Source organism: Trichosurus vulpecula, chromosome X, assembly GCF_011100635.1.
Source record: "Trichosurus vulpecula isolate mTriVul1 chromosome X, mTriVul1.pri, whole genome shotgun sequence".
Taxonomy (NCBI): Eukaryota; Metazoa; Chordata; class Mammalia; order Diprotodontia; family Phalangeridae; genus Trichosurus; species Trichosurus vulpecula.
The window spans coordinates 48,440,320-48,461,008 of NC_050582.1; positions in this window are offsets into that span (position 1 = coordinate 48,440,320).

Consider the following 20,689-nt stretch of genomic DNA (forward strand, 5'->3'; position numbering starts at 1 on the left):
ATCTATTTTTTCTATCACCTTGTCTTTCAGAATAAATGCAAAGAAAAACAACAAAGTCTATTTTTCCTTTTTTTAAAGACAAACCAAACACATATGATTCTGGTTATGAATCCATGATGGTTGAATTGTATAAGTGAACATTTCACTGTATTGATTAAACACTCTCATTCCTATAAATTGTTGAATCAATAACAAAACACCATAAGCTTCATATATTGAAGTTGGCTTGGAAAGTTTCTACCCCAATCTGCCATATATTAAGGACCATATGGCCCTACATTCTCTCGTGCCTCATTTTTATTTGGTCTTGGGTGGTACGTATCTTGATTTTCCATACAGAATGAGTTGATATTTATCTTAAATTTCATTTTCCTCCAAAAAACATCACAAACTAAGCAAGTCAGAATATACTGAATAGTTTTAGCTTCTGTACAAGAAAAAATAAATAATTAAAAAGGGAGAAAGTAAAGAATGGAAAAGAGTCAGTTCAATTGGATTCTTTTCGACAAGCATTTATTATCTACCTACACCATGTCAGCTCCTTTGCTAGGCATTAGGAGTAGAAAGACAAAAAATGAAACCTCTGCCTCTGTCCCACTGGTTAGAAAGATGCCGACAGTGGCAGTTGGTAGAATGCCACCAATCACATCAGCTAGTCCTCTAAATTGTGTATTGATGAATAACTAACTTGAACCATCTGAAAAACATGCATTTTAACTGAGAGCACTTGTATCAAGCTAGCAGGCTTTAACGTTTATGCTCCTGTATTATTCTCCTCACTGTTCCCCCCCCCAAAAAAAAGAAGGGGAAAGAAAAGGAGAAGAAAGGACAGGAAAAGAAAGGGGGAAAATCAACCATAATTGTCTTTGTGTAGTTAATGAGAGATTAGGTTGTGATAAATGGAAATGTGTACTCTAGGCAGACTTTGCAAAGAAATGGCTGGCTTCCGTTTTCCAGGATCACTCTCACAATCTCACCACACAAGTCCTTTCTGAATGGCTTGTCACTCCTTTGGAGCTCTATGTCTGAATTCAACCCATTTCCCCTTCCATTTCCAGTTTGGTTTCTTGAAATATACTGTGGACAATAAATACATCGTGGTGGTCCTAGGTTGTAAAAGTTGTTAAACTAGTCCTCTTAAACCATATTGAAAATGACATTTTTATTAAGTTGGCATGAACCATGTTGCTGAATTGCTTTTAATATGATAATGTTTGCAGTTGACTCTGCCACAAGTGCAGCTTGGCAGTGGATTGGACATGAATATTTCATCCAGGAAAGGCCAGGAGTTGGTAATTAGAAAGAGACAGAATGAGACACATGCCTGTGCTCCCAAGTCAGTGTTCCAAGGAAGTGCTAGCTGGTTAAAGACTTAGGGCAGAGGGCTTTTTTATTCTGTAGAGACATCTGCTGAGTGTCTGTAAAGTTGAGAAGACAGTGCTAGCAGCAGCTTCAACCTGTGTCTGTGGTTCTGGGTGACTTCTCTCTCTGCCCATCTACAACCCTAGCTTTTAGTGGGAAAATCACTTCTTTTTCTTGCACCCATTGCAAAAAGACTTGAAGCCCTAATAAAATGCAAAGATTAGTCAGTCAAGCTAATAATGGAATCATCAACTGTATCCATTATATTATTTACCTGAGAAATGTACAAGAAAGCAAGCTGATTTTTAAAAATTCATCGTTGACCCTACTGTACTGTAAACTGCGTGAGGGTAGGCACTGTCTTATTCTTCTAGGTGTCCTGGAGAATACCCGGTACAGTGCCATTAATAGGATCGGCCTCCCAAAATATTTGTTGAATAAATGCAAAAATGAGGAGCCATTGAGGCCCCTTCCTACTCTGAATTGTGTGAATGCAATTGTGTAAATACTACACACGAGCTCCATTATATGCAGAAAGAAAGAATGTTTTGTTATTTATTCTGTGGTAAGATCCAGGAAAACTACAGTATACTTCAAATGAACTCCAGGCCCCCCCATGTTTTTGTAGCTTGCCATTTCACTGCTTTGTTCATTCAATGCTACTTTATAATGACTTCATTTCTTGCCACTTTTACCCACTAACTTACTAGCTTCCACCAAAGCAAAACAGATGAAAGCAAGAGTGTGTATGCAGAGGGAAGACTTGATCTTCCAGAAAGGCAGTTCGCTTTCAGATTGTTTTCCTCCAGGAATACATTGCATCTGAAAGTGGAGCCCACCTCTTGGCCTATACAAGGAAGCAAGCTTATACACCCTATTATGTTGTCCATAATAGACCTCTCGTCCAATCTTCATGAATCTAGGAGGCAAAAAAGTCTCTGGTTGGGAAACTGAAATAGTAACAGTAATATAAAGAATTCAGTAGTCTCTTGATGCAGCAAAAGAAGAGGTATTAGTAAGGAGAAAATAACATCATTATATAGTTATTTTTGTCTTTAAAATATAATGATATAAGCAGTATAAGTGAACCTATAAATTGCACAATATCCCTTTATAATAAACCTTACAGCATGGAAGAAGGGTTTTTGGATTTTTAAGAAGTATCTTTTTTTCAAGAATGAAAGGACAGTGTTTTTCAACTAATTTTCCTAGGATTTTAATTTTTTATATTGTTCTTATGGCCAGCTATCCAAAGGCTAATGAGTTGGACGACATACACATTTTATACACCTAAAAAAACACTGCTTTCATTTTTGTAGTCTCATATTAAAAAATGACAAATTATTTTTGTATAATTCATTATTGAATGATGACTGTACTTGGTCATTTTCTGGTCTGACTTGTCATGATGTTATTATTGGGACTCCCAAAACAAATTTTGCCCAATTCTGCCATTTGTTTGGGGGCTTAGCCCTAAATCTTCCCCTTCCTCTTCCCCAAAAACTATGCAGGCAGGTCCTTCTTATGATTTAACATGGCAAGATTTAAGATGGCAGGTTGGCTTGGAGAGCTCACTTAGACATTGGACTGGGTTGATTGGTGATTGCTGTATTCTACTTCATTTGAAACCCATAGATTTTCTCTGAAGTAATTATTCAAGGGGGGAACCCTTTATCTCGTATGGGAAAATAGGCTATTAAAACCATCTTATTTCTTTCATACAATTTACCTGAATGGAGTATAAATTCATAATTAGAGATTTTCTCAATAAATTCTTAACACAGTGAACCTAGCATATTATTAATACTACCACTAATAATTTACATTTACCTTCCTTCATCTCTCTGCCTCATTGACCATCTCATTTCCCATCTCAGCTGAAAATGCATCCCTTCTCATCCTCTTGGTGACTCACCTTCATTTTTCTCTCATTTGCTTATTATTTCTTTTTTTAAACTCTAACCATATTTGCCACCTCCTCAAAGTGTTCTGAGTTGTAAACAGTTTGAAAAATATCTTATTAAAATTTATATTGGTCCAACACTTTGCATCATAGAGGGGTCCTAAATCAATTCGCAAACTACATAATGGGTCAAAATCTATGATCAGTCCATTCATACAACTCCCATTAACTTCAATGGAAGTGCTGTGTGAAAATTATTATAGGATCAAATAATCAGTCCATAAACATTTATCAGGAGCCTTCCCTGTCTTAGGCACTGTGCTAAGGGCCAGGGATACAAGAGAGGCAAAAGGAAGTCTCTGCCCTCAAGGAGCTCACAATCTAATAGGGAAGATGACAAGCAAATAAATATGTACAAACAATATAGATAGATGCAGCATCAATAAGAAATAATTAAAAGAGGAATGGCACTGGAATCAAGGCAGGTTGGGAAAAGCTTCATGAGGAAGATGAGATTTTAGCTGGTACTTAAAGGAAACCAGGAAAATCAACAGGCAAAGCTGAGGAAGGAGAGTATTCTAGGCATGGGGGACAGCCAGAGAAAGTGACCAGAGCTGAGAGATGGAGTGCCTTGTTTGTGGAATATCCAGAATGGCCAGTGTCATTGGATCACAGAGTAGTCGGGGGGGGGGGGGGGTAAGATATGAAAAGACTAGAAATGTAGGAAGGGGCTAGGTTATGAAGGTCTTTGAACACTAAAACAGACAATTTTGTATTTGATCCTGGAGATGATAGGAAGCATTTGGATTATATTGAGTAGGAAAATCACTTTAGTGGCTGAATGGAGGATGGACTGGAGTAGAGAAAGACTTGAGATCTACCAGCATACTGTTGTAATAGTTCAGGTGTGAGATGATAAGAGCCTTCACCAGAAGAGCTCCAGTGTCATAGGAGAGAATTGGGCATATTCAAGACATGATGCAAAATTGAAATCGACAGACCTTTATAAAAGATAGAATGTGAAGGTTGAGAGAGAATGAGGAGTGAAGGATGAAAACTAAGGGTTGTGAGCCTGAAGGACTAGAAGGATGGAATTGCCCTCTGTAGAAATAAAGGAATTGCCTGGGGTTGGGGGAGATTTAGGGGGAAATAGAATCGATTTAGTTTTGGACTTCTGAGTTTAAGATGTCTACTGCAGTCTGAAAGGGCTTAAGAAGGGTGTGAAAGAAAATAGAGGCATCTACTGTAGATGGCCTTTGCAAGTTTAGCCACAAGGGTCAGAAATGACATGATGATAGTTAACAGGGATGGAAGCATTAAGTGACGGTTTTTTTGAGTATGGGACAGACATGGAAATGTTTGTAGGTAGTATGGAATAAGCCAAAAGACTGGGAAAGATTAAAAATAAGTGATAGGGGACAGCTAGGTGACACAGTGAGTAGAGCACTGGCCCTGGAGTCAGGAGTACCTGAGTTCAAATCCAGTCTCAGACACTTGACACATTTACTAGCTGTGTGACCTTGGGCAAGTCAGTTAACCCCAATTGCCCTGCCTTCCCCCTGCAAAAAAAAAGTGATAGAGTGGGAATGACAGAGGGAGAAATCTGTTGGAGGAGATGGGGTAGAATGGGATAACTGAAGCAGGAGAGGGGTTAGCCTTTTTGTGGAGTAAGACTACATCTTCATGTGAAAAAGGGGTAAAGGAGGAAATGGTGGCAGAAACCATCTGAGTGACAGATGAAGAAGAGGGGAGAACAAGAAGCTTATGGTAAATGACCTCATTTTTTTCTGCAAAATATGAGTCAGAGTTCTCATTTGAGAGTGGAAGAAAGGGGAGTCATAGGAAGTTTGAGAAGGAATGAAAAGGTTTGGAAGAATTACTGTGGAGAGTGGGATAGTGAGTTGATAAGGGACGTATAGTAGGATTGCCTAATAGTATTGAGGCCCCAGTTGAGGTTGTGTAACATGAATTTGTAGTGGTTGTGTGATTCTCACCATCTTTGTTCAGAAGCATGTGTTTAGTATCAAAGTGGATTGATGGTGGGAGTGATCCAAGGCTCAGGCTTGGTGGAACACAAGTGGCAATAAAAGGGGGTTGGGGACTGAAGGGAAGAGGACAGTGTAAGGTAGAACTGGTTCAGCAAAGGGCCAACATGGAGAAAAGAAGAGACAGTGGCTAGTACAGGGGTAGTGGGTTTGGTATAGGGGTTGAGGGATTGAAAGTCATGGTATGCACAAAGAATAGGGTTTGATGGCAGAACCCACAAAACAGCAGAGGGAAGCAGGGCTCCAGTGCAGAACAGCCTGGATGGTCTCTGGGTGAGGTCTATCCTGCATGGAGCTGGGAGCCAAGGGGAGCCAAGGGGAGCCGAGCCCAGCATGAGCAGTGCAGACCAACGAGACCAGGAGCCAGATGGATCGTGCCCTAGCACCCTGAATCAGTGAGCGGCAGCAGTTACCAGACTTCTCAACCCACAAACACCAAAGACAACAGAGAAGGTTAGTGGGAAAAGCTGCTGGGGACAGAGTTTAAAAAGGAGTTCGGGGTTCAGCCACTGCCCCGGGGGCAGAGGAGGTGGGGCAGCTACAGAACTACAGCTGCAATTGCTTCCGGCCCCAGGCCCACCTGGTGGGAGGAATGAAGTGGCAGATCAGAGCAGGAGTGAAGAGCCTGCTGAAGATCTAAGTCCAGTCTGGGTTGGGGGTTCTTGGGGAAGGAGGAGTGCTGGTGTGGCAAAGCTGGTGCAACCCCCCAGGCTTGGAACATAGTTCTCTTAACTCTACAAGCAGTCATACCCTGCTGAAAAACTCAAGGGTCAAGTTAGTTGGCTGGGAATATGGCCAGGCAGCGAAAACACACCCAGATTCAGTCTCAGACTTTGGAATCTTTCTTTGGTGACAAAGAAGACCAAACCATACAGCCAGAAGAAGTCAACAAAGTCAAAGAGCCTACAACAAAAGCCTCCAAGGAAAACATGAACTGGTCTCAGGCCATGGAAGAGCTCAAAAAGGATTTGGAAAAGCAAGTTAGAGAAGTAGAGGAAAAATTGGGAAGAGAAATGAGAAGGATGCAAGAAAACCATGAAAAACAATGACTTGCTAAAGGAGACCAAAAAAAAATACTGAAAATTATACTGAAGAAAACAACACCTTAAAAAATAAGCTAACTGAAATGGCAAAAGAGCTCCAAAAAGCCAATGAGGAGAAGAATGCCTTGAAAGGCAGAATTAGCCAAATGTAAAAGGAGGTCCAAAAGACCACTGTAGAAAATACTACTTTAAAAATTAGATTGGAGCAAGTGGAAGCTAGTGACTTTATGAGAAATCGAGATATTATTAAACAGAACCAAAGGAATGAAAAAATGGAAGACAATGTGAAATATCTCATTGGAAAAACCACTGACCTGGAAAATAGATCCAGGAGAGTTAATTTAAAAATTATTGGACTACCTCAAAGCCATGATCAAAAAAAGAGCCTAGGCATCATCTTTCAAGAAATTATCAAGGAGAACTGCCCTGATATTCTAGAGCCAGAGGGTAAAATAGAAATTGAAAGAATCCACAGATCGCCTCCTTAAAAAGATCCCTAAAAGAAAACTCCTAGGAATATTGTTGCCAAATTCCAGAGCTCCCAGATCAAGGAGAAAATACTGCAAGCAGCCAGAAAGAAACAATTTGAGTATTATGGAAACACAATCAGAATAATACAAGATCTGGCAGCTTCTACATTAAGAGATCGAAGGGCTTGGAATACGATATTCCAGAGATCAAAGGAGCTAGGATTAAAACCGAGAATCACCTACCCAGCAAAACTGAGTATCATGCTCCAAGACAAAATATGAATTTTCAATAAAATAGAGGACTTTCAAGCTTTCTCAGTGAAAAGACCAGAGCTGAATAGAAAATTTGACTTTCAAACACAAGAATCAAGAGAAGCATGAAAAGGTAATCAAGAAGAAGAACAAGAAAAACAAATTGCAAGGGACTTACTAAAGTTGAACTGTTTTGTTTACATTCCTACATGGAAAGATGATGTGTATGATTCATGAGACCTCAGTATTAGGGTAGCTGAAGGGAATACACATATATGTGTGTGTATATATATATATATATATATATATATATATATATGTATGTATAAGTGAATGTGTATGTATATATATATATGTATGTGTGTATATATATAGAGAGAGAGAGAGAGAGACAGAGAGAGAGACAGAGAGAGAGAGAGAGAGAGAGAGAGAGGGCACAGGGTGAGTTGAAGATGAAGGGGAGATATCTAAAGGAAATAAAATCAAATTAAGTGATGAGAGAGGAATATATTGAGAGAGGGAGATAGGGAGAGATAGAATGGGGTAAGTTATCTCGCATAAAAGTGGCAAGAAAAAGCAGTTCTGTAGGAAAAGAAGAGAAGGCAGGTGAGGAGGGAATGAGTGAGTCTTGCTCTCATCAGATTTGACCTGAGGAGGGAATACCATACATACTCAATTGGGTATCTTACCCCACAGGAAAGAAGAAAGAAGAAGATAAAAAAGGGGGGGAATGATAAAAGGGAGGGCAGATGGGGGTGGAGGTAATCAAAAACAAACCCTTTCGAAAGGGGACATGGTCAAGGAAGAAAATTCAGTAGAGGGGGATAGGTTAGGAAGGAAAAAATATAGTTAGTCTTTCACAACATGAGTATTGTGGAAGGGTTATACATAATGATACACATGTGGCCTATGTTGAATTGCTTGACTTCTTAGGGAAGGTGGGTGGGAAAGGAAAAGGGGAGAGAATTTGGAACTCAAAGTTTTAAAAACAGATGTTCCAAAACAAAAAAAAAGTTCTTGCATGCAACTAGAAAATAAGATACACAGGCAATGGGGCGTAGAAATTTATCTTGCCCTACAAGAAAGGAAGGGAAAAGGGGATGGGAGGGGAGTGGGGTGACAGAAGGGAGGGCTGACTGGGGAACAGGGCAACCAGAATATATGCCATCTTGGAGTGGGGGGGAGGGTAGAAATGGGGAGAAAATTTGTAATTCAAACTCTTGTGAAAATCAATGCTGAAAACTAAATATATTAAATAAATTTAAAAAAAAACATAAAAAAATTTTTTTAAATATCTTTAAAAAACAAAAAGAAAGTGGCTGAAGCAGGTGCTGTGCAATATTTAGAGCTTGGTCAGACATCAAAGATGCCAAGGCAATCCGTTCCATCCCAGGTCATAGCCAATCATCTTGACTTTTGTCTTGCCACTGAACTTTGATTACTCTATAAAAGAAAGTGAGGCTAAGGATTTTGTGTCTCACTTAAATCCAATGCATGCACTAATCAAGATGATGAGGTTTAGACTGTGGGAGCCCCACCCCACGATTCTCCTTGAATCTTCCCACTAGATGAGGAGTTTGCCTGAGGCCATAAGCCTTTCATTATTGCTAGGCCAAACTCTCCAGGCTAGGTTAACCTAGCCTAGCCCTCCTTTGTCTGGCTAGTTTCCACCCTTGATCCTATCAAAGTGTCTATGCCCAAATCTGTTATCCTTAAACTAGCCTACCTCTACATTGTCTGTTATCTCCAGGTAGCCTTCAGCTTCCTAATCCCATTCCTAGAGTCTGACCTCTAGTTACCCCAGTCCTATCAAGCTCCAACTTAGACTGCTCCTCAAGACTCTCCCCAAACCCCTCCTCCCATAACCCCAGGACCACCCTAGATCCCTCCCACAACCTTTGTGTATATAAGTTTCATCTTGCCTCCATGAAGGTTCTCAGATGGAATTTGGCCCGCTTGTGAAAATGAGTGTCACAAAGGTTGAGATTTCTTAAGACAACCCAATACAGCAAATTTGTAATAAATTTTACTTTTATCTTTGGCAAAAAGATAAAGAATAGGGTTTGATAAGGGAATTTAGATGGAGAAGTGGAAAGCCAATAGATTATGGTCAGATAAGATTTCAGAGTTCTAGAACCTGGAAGATCTACTTCTGTGATCGATGGCAACATCAAGGATGCGACCATCTTTGTGCTGCTGAGGTGGAAGAGTAGGTTGTGGGAACTGAGTAGATTAAGGAACAGATGAAGGGTTAAGGTGTTTGAGGCAGAGTCAATAAGTATTTTGAACTACTACAAAAGAAGATAGGGTGGAGAAAAAAGGTATGAGCTTCTGTCATTAAAGAATGAAGAGGTCTGTAGACAGCAGCTCCCAGGATTTTGATTAGGTGCTAGACATGAATTGTATGAACCCTAAAGGAAGAGAGGCTACTGGTTGATGGAGGTAGTGGGAGAGCCTGGAAGTGGCAGTAGGAAGTGAGGCTTATTCCTCCTCTCTTATCTTAACCATTTAGCCAAGGGGAATGAGTGAAGATGCAGCCAGTACTAGAAAGGGTGGCCAGGTAATCTATGTCATGGGATGGAATGGTGGAGGGGCAGGGGAGAGACAAGTTTTGGTAATAGCTAAAAGATGAAAGGAATGGAAAAGGAAAAGATTCAAGCTGAAGGCAAGTTTGTTGCCTATGGAGCAGACATTCCGGAAAGCACAGTGGAAGGGATAAGTGGTTGTTTATTTGGAAATTAGAGGTGGGAGGATTGAGGGGGATGGGAATAAGGAATCAGGTAGGGAGGGTTATGAAACTGGTTTGGAATAATGACCTACAACAGTTCAGAATCACTGGAATGATCCGGTGTGAGAAATATTGGGAATATATTTGTGATTTATCGCACAGACTCCTGTCACTAAGCTGTATCCACTACTGAAATGCCATCAACTCTGGGGCTGGAGGGGGGTGGCAATAATGGGGTGGGTCCAGCAGCAAGTTAAGAGCATAGCACAACACACCCCAAGTTTAGAATAGGAAATGAGTTGACAGTCATTTGGAACAGCAGGAAGGGTGAGTTTATTTAGTTATTCTTTTCATTTCTAAACTATACCCAGTGCCATAAATAGCCTCTGGCTGCATATTTAAAATTTATAAAAATTATAATAAAAGGGAAAAGAAATATCAATTGATCTAGATTGCAGCTGAGTTTATAAATAATTGAGTATTTAGTAGGGGCACATCCATTCTTACCTTTCTAGCTGAACTAGGCTAGTGACAGGACCACTGGGAAACTTGATAAAACAGAACCCTGTTGCAGAAAGGACAACAAAGGGAATAGGTCTCCTGGAATAATTTGCTGGACCAAGAACTCAGAGAGGAAATTTCTGCAGCAACTTAACCCCTGTTATAAAAAAGTTTTGTAGTCTTGCTGCTGGCAAGCCAAGGGAATTTGGGAAGAATGAGGTTTTTTTTCTGCTACTACTTGCCCAGTTGGTTCATTGAGGTGAGTTGAAGACAACCTACATTTGTCAACTCTTGTTTGTGCAAACCAAAGGCATAAAACCAGGTTGATTATTGAGTGCCTTTTTGTACTAGATTTTTTTTGGGGGGTGGGGGGAGTGGGCAAGGTGGAGTTAGGAAGTTAAATAAGGCATAAGCCCTTTCTTTATGGAGTTTAAATTCTAGCCAGATGGCACAGGTAATCTCCAGGCTAGAATCAGTGTTCATAGCCCAAAACAGCTTATATGAACTTTTCTGTCTCTTCCCAATTCTTAAATACTGTTCCTAACACATCTACCTTGGAACCAGCTGCCTGTTTGTGTTGAACTACTGCATTCTGAAATTTAGCCCACCTGATTTCTTCCCTTCTGACTACCAGACTTCTTTGCTCCTTGGTAATCCTCTTCCCCACTCCCACCCCACACACTTATCTCCTCAGTTTTGGACTGAATATGCTCTAAGATTTTAGTACACAGGAGCCTTTCTCCCATAGCAGATGATCTCTCCACTTTCAATTCTTCTGCCCTTCCTATCCTCCAAGACCCCTTGGACCTTGATATGTTCTTGGCTCTGGCCTCTTTCAGCCTTTTCATTCTGTTTTTGTTTAAATCTTGTCCTGGCAATATCACTTTTCAAACTTGTTATTTCAGAGTGAAAAGTTGAAATATTTTTATTCTGTTTTCATATTGCAGCCTCCCATTTCCTTTATTGTTTCAAAGATTCTCATCTTTCTCTGCTTGAGGGATACTGACCAGAACTGTATGTGCAATCCCAGGTGGATATGCACCACGTTTGGTATCACATGTATGATGTAAATTTAAGGATGGCACAAAAATTTCACCCTTATATTCATCCCTCTATTCTAGGAACTATGGAGGATGCAAAGATTAAGCAAGACACACCCCCACCAGCCCCCAAGTTTCTAATCAATGAATCAGCAAAAACTTACTAAGCATTTACTATGTGTCAGGCACTGTGCTAAGTGTTGGGGATAAAAATATGAAAAAGAACAACAGTCCTTGCCCTCAAGGAGCTTACATTCTAATGGGGAAGACAATGCACACAAACAAACACATACACACACACACAGCTGAGAAGTAAGAAGGGAACTCAGTACTCAATGCAGGGGAATGGTGAAGAAGTCAAAAGGAAGTCTAAAATGAGTGCAGCCAGGTGGGAAATGAGATGTCTCTTTTGCCTCTGTTCTCTAAATAGAAGGTGAAGAGTTAATGGCTACATCCTCAGATCAGAGGGGCAAAAACTGATGAGGGGTGGAGACCCAAGGTTAATTGGGCCTTGTGAGATGATTTCCCACTGGTGTGTTTACTAGGGGCATGATGGAGAAGCCAAAGAAGGGCAAAGTGAGTGAGCCAGGTGGGATATGGATTGTCAAGAGTGAAGATGTTCTTTTCTTCTGACTTCCTTTAGGGTTGCTTCTCTTTATGGGGAGCATTGGAAGCTGAAGCCACATTTTAAAGAAGAGTAGTACTGTTAGAGCTGAACAAGGCCATTCCTGAGGTGATGGCACTACCTTTACTGCAGATGGACTTTCCCTTATGTAATAGGTCACAATAAAAATGAATCCACCAATAAATTGTTAGTCATCCTTTGATCATTTTGTTTCGATTAAATGGCTAACAATTGTTACCAATAAAATTGTTGTAAAATGAGATTAAATCAGAGTATTATGCCAGTACCCTTTCTTAAAAAAGAGTATTATCTGTTGAGTCCAAAGACTTTATTTTCCTTCACCGTGTACTGACTTTTAAAAGCAATGCCTATTTAGAAAGCAATTTTTTAAGTCAAACTGCATGCTACAATGTACTAAGGTTAAACTGAACCAGAATGGACATTCCTTAATTAATATCCATTACTGGAAGAACTAAGAATTCTTCTCTTGCAGTCTGTTCCTCACTCATTGCTGGAATTCTTTTTGGGAACCTTAAAGGAAAGTTAAATTACCATAAAAGCAGAGGTGATTTGTGTGTACTTGTGGCTAATGTTCTTCTCAAAGATGGCAGTTTTGATGCTGTTTCTTGAAGTAGTTGCAATACTCTGGACCTAGTGAATGCCTTTCTGCAAAAGGAAAACAATAAAAGCTCTTCTGAAAGATACAGTAATATTTTCCTAGCAACACAGTTTGTATTGGCCTGATTTGTGACATGGCCACATATGGTACAAGATTGAAGTTCACCAGAGAGGTTGGGATAGGAAAGGTAGATTTGAGAATCATCAGCATAGAGATGGTAATTAAATCCCCGGGAACTGATGAAATCACCAAGTTAAGTAGTATGGAAGGAGAAGAGGGCCCAGGACCCAACCCTTTGGAACTCTTGTTTTAGAAGGCATGATCTCTCGATGAGGATCCAGCAAAAAGAGACTGAGAAGGAATGGTCTTATAGGCAGGAGGAGAACCAGGAGAAATTGGTGTCCCAAAAACCTGGAGGGAAGAGAGTATCAAAGAGAAAAGGATGATAAACAATGTCAAAGGCTGCAGAGAGTTAAATGAGAATGAGGATTGAGAAAATGCAAATGGATTTGGCAGCTAAAAGATCATCGGTAACTGGAGAGATCGCAGTTTCAGTGGAATGCTGTGGTTGGAAGCTAGTATGGAAGGGGTTAAGAAGGGAGTGAAAGGAAGTAGAGGCACCTGTTGTAGATGGCCTTTGAAAGGAGTTTAGCCACAAAGGGCAGAAGAGATATATGATAAAAGTAAGAATAGATGAGTCAAATGAGGGTTATTTTGTGTATTGGTGAAACATAGACATGTTTGTAGGCAATAGGGGAGCAGCTTATAGTCAGCGCGAGATTGAAGATCGGATTAACAAATTTGGCACATTAAAGTTTTCTCTTTCAGTTATCTTGAGTCTGTAATATGGTGGCTGCAATAGGTATTTTTCCTCTCAGGAGACACAGTTGAGTCTTTAAATATTAGTAGCTTGCATTTATAGTAACCAGTTCTGATGTAATGGCTGACTCTACATAATGGCCACACTGTGACAAAGGGAGCTGTGTTGTAACTACATACTGTAAGGTGGATTGTCTATTATACCAAAACTATAGCTGTTTTGAAAAAGGTTCTGGGACAACCGGACCCCTTAGAAAAAAGGTGAATGCCTGAATTGAAAGAATGGCCCATGTTCTGTCAACTGTCACTAAGGGAGACCCAGCTGGGGGACTCCTTTATTATTTCTTGTGTTCACTAGTGTTCAGCATAGCCAATCTCATCAGGCTCTGGGCTCCCAGGGCAGAAGGAGTAGGTCAGGCCAACCAGTTCCCTGGGGAAAGGACACTTCTTGCGTCATGCCTGTTGGAGTGGCTCTCTCATGTCCCTGGAGCTATCTAAAAGTAGCTTTAGTGAAGTTTCAGTTTACAATTGTATCGGGTATTGAGGCCTGGCTTATAGAACACTTCACAAAGTGCTTTCTATACATTATCTCATTTGGATCCTCACCTCCCCCCCCCCACCCAAGAATCCTCTGAGATAGTTGAAACAAGTATTATTATCTTCATTTTACAAATAAGTCACTTGACCAAGGTCACTTGGCTAATAACAGAGGCGAAACTCAAACTAAGCTCTTCTGATTCCATTTCTCAAAATAGTGTTTTCAAATGTATAATATTAAATTTAAATTAATAGTTATCCATTTTTTTCTAAAGTTCACAGATGCTAAGTTATGAGCTCCTGAACTTGAACACCTCTAAGGTATTGTAGCCGTGTCTCTGAAAGGGACCTTAGAGGCCCTCTAGTCCAAGAGAGCTGGGAGGTAGGAGGACATGAAAGGACACTGTTGGGGCAGATTGCTTGCTATTTGTCCTTCTTTCTCAAAGACAATTGGGTGAATTGTATTTAAGTGAGAGGGTGTGTAGGTGGAACTTTTTGCTGTTCCACTCTTAAGTGCCTTTAATGATACTGGCCTTTGTTTGAATGGGGCAGGTAAAGTGGGATTTTGCCTTGGAGTGTTTCTCAGCATCAAGACAATTAAGAGAGTCATGGAATTGTATATGATATGATACTAGGGATGGGGAACTTTCACACACCCAGCCTGGGTGAGGTAGGATATAATTGAGGGGAGCTTTATGTTTGACTTTTGAGGCACACTCATGGAAGGAGTATTGAGACTCTGGGCAAGCCATAACTGCACCCCGGCTTTGTAACCCAGACCCATTGGTTCTCTGGTAACTATGTGTTGTGATTTGATCAAACAAGGTCTGTCTGTTGATGTTTGTCATTTCTGTTTGTATTTGCCTTGAAGTTCAGGGAGCTGATCCTTTCCCCCCCAAACTAAGTGAATGATAATATGTATGTTTGATTAAACTGAGATTGTTAAAGTTGCTTTCCTTAGTAAAGCAGATCAAAAAAAACTGTGTTAGTGGCCTTCTGTGTGCTGGTTGTTGTTGGTTTTACACAGCCACAGTAGCTGCTAGCAGATTGTTGCTACAGGGTGCTGTGCAGAGTCACCAGTCTCACTTTCTCCTCTGGAGCCATCTGGGTCCAGTGGCAAGATACAGATCAGGATGACTGGAAATGGCTCAAGATGCAGTGGGGGCTGTAGTTCCTCAAATCATGCTGAGTGTATCTCATAATATTTTCCCAGTACCTATGATACTGCTTTCTCCACATACATAGGTGACATGAGAAGACCACAAGGCATTTTGATTCCTTTCTTGTTGGACATTTCAAATGGAACATGTTGAGTTAATGGCTTATATTGTACTAACTCCACCAAACCATTCAAAAGTCAAGTAAGTCAAGTAGAAGGGGAGAGAGAACCTAGATCTCATGTAGAGCAGTCCCATCAGCACGTGAGCAACAGTTAATTCCTGAAATTAGTTTACTTTAGGATTTACAGAGAAGCTGGCTCTTAGATGGAGAAAGATAGGACAAAAAAGGTCAACTGAGGAAATAGAGGCAGGATTCTTGGAATGCTGTAACCTAGTTTGTGTAGGAATAGGCTAAGTATATTTGACCAAAGAAAGCAAGCCTCAGTGGATAGAGCACCAGACTTGGAGTCAGGAGGACTGAGTTCAAATCTGGCCTCAGACATTTGACTCTTACTAGCTGTGTGACCCTGGGCAAGTCACTTAACCCTAATTATGTTGCCAAAAAAAAGAAAGCAAGCCTCAAGGAATGAGGGCCCATGGTGGGTGGTTCAAAACATTTCGCCAAGTTGCCATACCCTTGGGAGCTCTCTTGGGCAATCCCTCAAGTCTCCATCAAGCCTCCTCTCTCTTAAGCCCCCAGTCTGCTGCCCCAAATTCCCAACAACATCTTCCTATGCCAACCCTCTTCCCTTTTGCTTTTTGCACTTGGCCCTTGTGGTCTCTCTAGGGGCTGATATGGAGTCCTAAACTACCTCCTTTAAAAGAGGCACAGTCTCAGCTAGGCCTGGGAAAGAGCACATAACAGAGACCCATTTTATATGAAACTAGCTCATCCGTGTCATTGTAAATATGGGTCATGTTGGGAAAATCATGTACAAATGAGTCAGAATCAGGAAATATAGGCTTTACCAGCTTGCCCTTCCCTGGCTGAGAGCTGCAAATCGTGAGAAGCAAAGGTGGCAAGATAAAAAGAGAGTAAGGTAGAGAGTTTAAATATCATTTCCCAAAATGTTCCTAAGTAACTCGTTAGGAGACAGGAGATGAATGACTTCAGAGTGAGATTGCAGGTGTTTAATGCACGCATGTACATCTAAATAGAAATTGGAGTTTTATTTAAACATGTAAAGATGTGTTTAGAAGGAAGAGAGAGTCTTTTATTTGTTACAGGTTATTATAAAACTACTACATAGAGAGTCTTTTCCAGTCCCCCAGCCCCATAAACATGATAGTCCTGGAAAAGGCTAACAGAATTTGGGCCATTTGGTAGAAATACAAACAAACAGGCACTTATCTAGTGCCTGTGGAGTCCAGACCTAGGCTGGGTGGGAATAGGAAGATTAGATAAGACATCAGTCTGACCTCAAAGAGCTTATTATCTAATAACATGTAACAAATGAAGAATTGTCAAAAGCAACCAATACATTTAGCCATCTCAGTATATAAGATCAAAATATTTTTTTTCCTGCCACCATAATATATTTATGATACTTCTCTTAAATTAGCCACAGACAATAAAGGTTCACTCTCTCTTGACTTTTTGTTATTCTTGTCCAGGATAGGGGGACGAAGTGATGTTTTATTCTGTTCCTCAATGGACTAGAGAGGAGAGAAAACCTGCTTAGATGCATCAGGGAAGTAAGTGGATTAATCATAGGGGCCAATGAAAGAAAAGAAGAGAGGAGACTGGAGCCCTTCTCCCAGATTGTAGGAGTACGCATTAGTGACTTAAGCCTAGAGAAGTCCCACATCCCTCTGCAGAAATTAAGGGAGTCTTCCTCCAAGTGTGCTGTGGTGGCATTCTGAATATATTATGCCAAGGCCATTATGCTTCAGCAATTTGATGGATCTTTGATCTTACAAATGTGACTGCTCCCTCCAAGAGTACAGATAACAAACTATCGACACCTCATCCTGCCAAACTGTACTCCACGTCTTCCTATCAATCTTCCATGGAGGAGTGAGATTCCCTTAATAAACAACAGATCTTCTCCTATATCACTTGGTGCCGTTTGAGTATCAATGGAATCTACGGGTTGGCCATCTGTTACCCTCTCTCACGTTGGCATAAGCCTATCTCATCTTCTGGTTGTACATTTCTTTAATGCAGTTTAAAGTAGGTTGTGTAGAGGGTAAGAGTGTTGGGCCTGGACACAGGAAGACCTGAATTCAAATGCAGCATCAGACACTTCCTAGCTATGTGGCCCTGGCCAAGTCCCTTATCTTCTCTATGCCTCAGTTTTTTTTTTTTTACTTTTAAAATGGGGATAGTGATAGTACCTACCTTGCAGGGTTGCTGTGAGGATCAAATGAGATAATATTTGTTTATAAAGTGCTCAGCAAGTGCTGGGCACAGAGTCAGCCCTTCATATATGCTAGTTTGCTTTCTTCTACCTTTATCCCACTTTTGGCGGGCAATTCTTTATTAGTTAGATGCAGCAGCTTTTTCACACCTAAAATAAACCCCTTCATGTCCCTTGGATGATCCATGATTTTTATTCTTTAGGAACTGTTGTATCCCGTGTTTCTCGGCTAAATTGAATCACCGAAAGGATATTGGTGTGAATAATATGTGTTTTTATTTCAGAGAGAAGCTTGGGGTCATGAAAAGCTCTGCGCAAGTGGCCAAATGCAATTCCTCCCATAAAACAATGATGCCATGCTTACACAGAACCAGGGTACATTCTCCCTTGCTTGTGCTAAAGAGCAGCACTACTTGGGAATTCAAGGGCTAGATTATAACCTGCAGCCTCAAGGCCTCATGTGGCCCTCTAGGTCCTCAAGTGTGGCCCTTTGACTGAATCCAAACTTCACAGAATGAATCCCTTTAACAAAAGGATTTGTTCTGTAAAACTTGGACTCAGTCAAAAGTCCTCACCCCAGGACCTAGAAGGCCACTTGTGGCGTCGAGGCTGCAGGTTCCCCACCACTAGTCTATGTACTTCCTTCCATCTCAATGATTTTACAGTGTTATCTAAAGGGAAATTGGGGACTTTAGCAACTCAGGGATTTTTCCCAAACAGTACAAAGCCAGCTCCTTAATTATATGTAGGAGATTTTTTGTTCCTCGACCAAGTTGTGCAACAACACAAGCTGTCCTTATTTGTGGCACTTTTCTAATGCCAAGACAAACAGGTTCAAAAGAGCTTTAAATGAAAAAGAGAGGGAGGCAGGAAGAAGGGGAGAGAGAGGGGGAGAGGGGAAGGGAGGGAGGAAGAGAGAGAGAGAGAGAGAGAGAGAGAGAGAGAGAGAGAGAGAGAGAGAACCTGCACATATCTACCAAACTTGATTCCATAGAGAGTGGCAGCAAAAAAAGAGGAAGAGGAACAGCAGTAGAGATGTCTAATAAATAGAAGAAATGAGCAGAAATATATCAGACATACACAGATGAATGCACCAAGCATGGATAGTAATTAAGGTGAGCTAGAGATCCTAATGCAAGGAGGCAAGTTCAATCCCAGACACATTATTTAGTTGGAAGTCATGACTGGAACATGGCTTTAGAAGAGTATATCCTCTTTAATGAGATAACTCAGGTAACTAACTGTTAAATATAATGTGTATCAAGTTTCTAGGAGACATTTGCTCTTTGGTTTAGAGCAGATGATAAGCAGACCTGAGTGTATAAGATTGACCCAAATACTATGCCATGCAGTATAACATACCTTTTGAAGAGCATAATTGGTGGAATCTATTTTTTGTCTCTTTAGTTATAACCAGATATCTTTATAGTCAAACTGTCTTGAATTTGGATCACACTTGTGTCTTTGAGGAGATATTATAGAAAAGTGGGTTATATCACATATACTTTCCATGGCCTATTGTATGAACACATGCCTAGAAAATGGAAATTGATACTTTAATGGTGCAAATCATGACTCATATACACCATAATATCATGCAGCCCTCATATCTCTATCTTCCCACAAATCCTGCATGAGGGCTCTGCATACCATTCTGGAGGTTTTTCTCTGGGTCTTTCAAGGTTATACAGGCATCTGTGTAGCACTAGCACTCTAATCTCTTTTTTGTCCCTCACTCTTATGGCATAATGAACCCATTTCCTATACAGTTATCCTTCTGGATTTTACATCACACATGACCAAGTCATTGCTGCTAATATACCGTGATCTACTAAGAATTCTCATCTCTAAATTGACCTTTAGGTCACCCACATTTACAATTCTTTGGGTATTATGATGGTCTACCATGAATTGCAGCCATTTAACAGTCTATGATTATCAAGATGAAGGGAAAATGTTTTTTAGATATATTGGAGATAGCAATGTGACAATATTGCTTTTTTTGTTTCAGCATTCTCCAAGAGAGGATCTATAGACAACCTCAAGTTCTACCACGTCTGTTCCAAATATAGCAATTAGGAAGGAGAGAGAGGATAGCATACATCTTACCATTTCGTATGAGTTGGCTCAAGGTACCGTAATGCTTACTTATAAATTCAGTTATTTGGAGTATTTCCAGGTTGCCATTCACTACTCATTGTACTCCTTCCTCTCTCTTAATTGTCCTTTGGGAACCAGTCTTGAATAAGTAGTTTTGACTTTCCAGCCAAACAAAACTTTGCTACTACATGGATAGCCCATTTTATGCCAAGATTCTTTCAAAAATATTTATTGAAGCATCTACAATGCAGACGTTACTGTGCTAGGCACTGGAAATGCCTTCTTAAGAAGTTGGCATAATTAATGTGCTTTTTATACATCAAATCATATTTTTTAATTCACTAAGTGAGATTACTACAAAAAGGAACCCTGAGGTGAATCCTTTTATGCAGCAAATAATCAGTCTCTAATTATCCTGTTATGGTAAGTTTCATGTGTTGTGCTCATGTAAACTGGGGCCATGCATGTTTGCCTTCTGGGAAACTGTTCCTGTTTCCCCAATGCTGACACAACCTCATGCTGGGTGCAGAGGGCCATGCCAGCTTTCAGAATCTCTGGAGAGGGTGTGTTATTGTTTTAATCTATGTACAAACCATACCTGATATTTATAATAGACAAAGACATGTAGAAAATTCATAGACTGCACTTGTATTTACACTTCTGTTCTCAGGTCTTTAACAAATTTGTATTAAATGTAGCCCTGTTTTTCCTTGATCATGACTGTTGGCACATGTGAGTATTTGCTTGTACAGTATGCTGAGTCAAAATACTTGAATTCTCTACTAGCAAAATACTTAAATCTCTACTAGCTACTCAATTAATTATGCAAATTTATGTCACTTAACCTCTCTATGTCTCACTTTCTATATGTATAAAGTGATCTAGTTATCTCAGAAAGTTGTTGTAAGTAAGGATAAGACATCTGCATAGAGAGCTTTAAAAAGTGAAGCAATATGGTATAATATTATAATATGGTATAAATATGGTATAATATGGTAATAATATAATATGGTATAAAAAGAGCTTTAATGAAGCAATATGGTATAATGGATAGAGGGCTAGTCTTATAGTGAGAAAGACCTGAGTTCAAAGCCCACCTCTTTTCCATATGTGACCCTGGGTAAG